Below are 4,251 nucleotides of genomic sequence, written 5' to 3'. Positions count from 1 at the left end.
TGGTCAACAGGATATATAACTGGATCATTTAATGTTTATAAATATATGTGTGCTTATATAAATTTATAGCAAATGTGTAAATGTGTGTGTAAAAATACAAACATATATGTAAGTATCTTGAGACACTCTCACTGGAGAATCAACAAGATCCATGCTTTATGTAGAACAATATAATCTCCTTTTTGTATATAAAAAAAAATGTCTCCTATGTTTCATGAAACCAGGTATTTTCAAGGTGCTACCTATTACAACTTCAGACTTGCTTGTATAGAAAATTCTGTAACAATTCACACCAAGATGGTAATCATAAAATATTTTCTGTAATATTTTTTAAATTTATTGATTTTTTTAAGAATAAGAAACATGAGATCTCTGTTCTTAATTTTAAGTGTATAATAAGTTATGTTAATTATAGGTATAATGTTGTACAGCAGATCTCTAGAACTTATTCATCTAGCTTAAGTAATGCATGTTGATTAGCAACTTTTCATTTCCCCTCTCTCCAGATGCTGGAAACCAATATTCCATTCTTTGACACTTTTATATATTTCTTATTAGGGAATCATGCAATATTTGACCTCTGCAACTGGCTTACTTCACTTAGCATAATGTCCTTAAGGATCATCCATGTTGTCACATATTACAAGATTTCCTTTTTAAAGGCCAAGTAGCATTTTATTGTATATGTGTAGCACATTTTCTTTATACATTCCCCCATGAATGCACATTTAGGTTGTTTCCATTGTTGGCTATTGTGAATAATGAGCATGGGGCTGCTAATATTTCTTCTACATCTGACTTCAGTTCTTTTAGATAAATACCCATTAGTGAGATTAATGGAGCATATAGTGGCTTTATTTGTAATTTTTTCAAGAATCTCCATACTGTTTTTCATAACGGACACACCATTTTGTTTTCACATTACAATACCAGTGTTCAATTTTTCCACATCTCAACAGTGTTCTTTTGTTTGTTTTCTTTTTCCTTTTTAAAATACCAGTCATTTTGATACATGTGAGGTGATATCTTCTGGCATTGATTTGCATTTCCCTGAAGATTGGTGGCACTGAACAGATTTTCTTATACCTATTAGCAATTTGTATGTCTTCTTTGAAGAAATATCTATTCAAGTCCTAGCTCATTTTTCAGTCAAGTAATTATCTTTGTCTCTTTTTGTTTTTGTTATTTGGTTGAAGACACTCCTTCTATATTCTTGAAATCAACTCCTTATCAGATATACAGCCTACAAACACTTTCTACCATTCCCTACCTTTCCCTAGGTTGCTCTTCCCAATCACTTTACTCATTGTGGAGAACTTTTTATTTTGATGTAGTACTACTCCCCTGTCCTTGTTACTATTGTTCATGCTTTGCTGTCAGATTCGTGATCTCATTGTTAATACTGTCATGAAACTTCCCCATGTTTCCTTCTAGAAGTCCTATAGTTCCAAGTCCTATGTTCAAGTCTTCAACCTATTCTGAATTGATTCCTCTATAGGGTTTAAGACGAGGGTCCAATTTAACTTTCTGCATATAGACATCCAATTTTCCAGCACATTTTGCTGAAGAGACTATCCTTTATTCATTGCACATTCTCAGCCCCCTTGTTGAAGTTCAGACAACTGTCCAAGCATGGATTTATTTTTAGGATTTCCCCTCTGCTCTTTTGGTCTACATATCTATCCTCATAAATACACCACACTGTTTCAATTACTGTAGCTTTGTAATAGATTTAGGAATTGGTAAGTGTGATAACTCCAGCTTTGTTCTTGCCCAAAATTGTTTTGACTATTCAAGTTCTTTTGTAGCTTTGTATGAACTTTAGAATTGTTTTCTTATTTTTACTATGATTTTTAATGATAAATTCTACATTCTTGAGGTGTGAAACATGATTTGATATACACATGCATAGTGAAATGATTATTATACTCAAGCTAATTATCTTATGATCTTACATAGTTATCATTTCTTGTGTGTATTGTGAGAGAACCTAAAATCTGCTCTCCTAGAAAATTTCCAGAATCCAATACAGTATTATTAACCATAACATAATGTTGCACATTAGACCTCTTGACTTATCTTACATAACTGCAACTTTGTACCCTTGACCAACATGTTGTTTCTCCCACTCCCATATCTGGTAATCATTGTTCTACTCTCTAATTCTATATATTTGCTCATGATTTTAGATTCTATGTAAAATGAGACCATATATCTTGATTGAAGTGTTCTGCCCACTTACATTTAAAGTAACTATTAGCCTTTCTGCCCATGGATGCTGCAGAGCAAACATGGTTAAAGTCTCCCCTCCCACTGCTGTCTAAATCAGAGTCTCCCAAAGAGCCTGAACAGATGCGAAAGCTCTTCATCAGAGGTCTCACCTTTGAAACAACCAATAATAGTCTGAGGAGCCATTTTGAGCAATGGGGAACACTTATGGGCAGTGTGGTAATGATAAATCCAAACACCAAGCGCTCCAGAAACTTTGGGTTTGTCACATATGTGGAGGAGGTGGATGCAGCCATGAATGCAAAGCCACACAAGGTGGATGGAAGTGTTGTGGAAACAAAGAGAGCTGTCTCAAGAGAAGATTTTCAAAGACCTGGTGCCCACTTAACTGTGAAAAAGATTTTTATTGGTGGCATTAAAGAAGACACTGAAGAATATAATCTAAGAGATTATTTTGAACAGTATGGGAAAACCGAAGTGATTGAGATGATGACTAACCAAGGCAATGGCACAAAGAGAAGTTTTGCTTTTGTAACATTTGATGACCATGATTCTGTAGACAAGATTGTCATTCAAAAATACCATACTGTGGGGGCACCTGGGTGCCTCAGTGGGTTAAAGCTTCTGCCTTCGGCTCAGGTCATGATCCCAGGGTCCTGGGATTGAGCCCCGTGTTGGGCTCTCTTCTCCACAGGGAGCCTGCTTCCTCCCCTTTCTCTCTGCCTGCCTCTCTGCCTACTTGTGATCTCTCTCTGTCAAATAAATAAATAAAATCTTTTGTGAATGGCCATAAATGTGAAGTAAGGAAAGCGCTCTCTAAGCAAGAGATGGCTAGTGCTTCATCCAGCCAGAGGTCTAAGTGGTTCTGGAACTTTGGTGATGGTCATGGAGGTGGTTTTGGTGGGAATGACAAGTTTGGTCGTGGAGGAAACTTCAGTGGTTGAGGTGGCTTTGGTGGAAGTTGAGGTGGTGGTTGATATGGTGGCAGTGGGGATGGCTATAATGGATTTGGTAATGATGGAAGCAACTTTGGAGATGGAGAAAGCTATAATGATTTTGTCAATTACAACAATCAATCCTCAAATTTTGGGCCCATGAAAGGAGGCAATTTTGGAGGCAGAAACTCTGGTCCTTATGGTTGTGGAGGCCAATACTTCACCAAACCACAAAACCAAGGGGGCTATAGTGGTTTCAGCAGCAGCAGTAGCTACAGCAGTGGCAAAAGGTTTTAATTACTTCCAGGAAACAAAGATTAGCAGGAGAGGAGAGCCAGAGAAATGACAGGGAAGCTACAGGTTACAAAAGATTTGTGAACTCAGCCAAGCACAGTGGTGGCAGGGCCTAACTGCTAAAAGAAGACATGTTTTAGACAATACTCATGTGTATGGGCAAAAAACTCGAGGACTGTATTTGTGACTAATTCTATAACAGGTTATTTTAGTTTTTGTTCTGTGGAAAGTGTAAAGCATTCCAACAAAAGGTTTTAATATAGATTTTTTTTTGCACCCATGCTGTTGATTGCTAAATGTAATAGTCTGATCATGATGCTAAATAAATGTGTCTTTAAAAAAATAGGGGGGAGGAGTCAAGATGGCAAAGAAGTAGCAGGCTGAGACGACATCAGGTAACAGGAGATCAGCTAGATAGCTTATCAAACCATTCCAAGCACCTACAAATCCAACAGGAGATCAAAGAGAAGAAGAGCAACAATTCTAGAAACAGAAAATTGATCACTTTCTGAAAGGTAGGACCGGTGGAGAAGTGAATCCAAAGCAACGGGAGTATAGACCGCGGGGGGAGGGGCTGGCTCCCTGAAAGTGGTGGAACAACGGAGCACAAAATCAGGACTTTTAAAAGTCTGCTCCACTCTGGAACATTGCTCCAGAGGCTAAACTGGGGTGAAGCCCATGCAGGATCAGCGTGGCCCCAGGACCCACAGGGTCATAGAAGGATCAGGGTTATCTGAGTGTCTCAGACCTCTCAGGTATTAGAGCAGGGAACCCGGATACAGAGACAGAGCCA

At 38.0% G+C, this 4,251-nt stretch overlaps 1 pseudogene; it reads left to right on the top strand.

The window, feature by feature from the left end:
- The first annotated feature begins 2,271 nt into the window (after positions 1-2,271).
- Positions 2,272-3,573, top strand: LOC125106845 (heterogeneous nuclear ribonucleoprotein A1-like; annotated as a pseudogene).
- The last annotated feature ends 678 nt before the right edge of the window (positions 3,574-4,251 follow it).

This window comes from Lutra lutra, chromosome 8 (genome assembly GCF_902655055.1).
Source record: "Lutra lutra chromosome 8, mLutLut1.2, whole genome shotgun sequence".
NCBI classification, from domain to species: Eukaryota; Metazoa; Chordata; class Mammalia; order Carnivora; family Mustelidae; genus Lutra; species Lutra lutra.
This window is presented reverse-complemented; position numbering and strand designations above follow the sequence as displayed.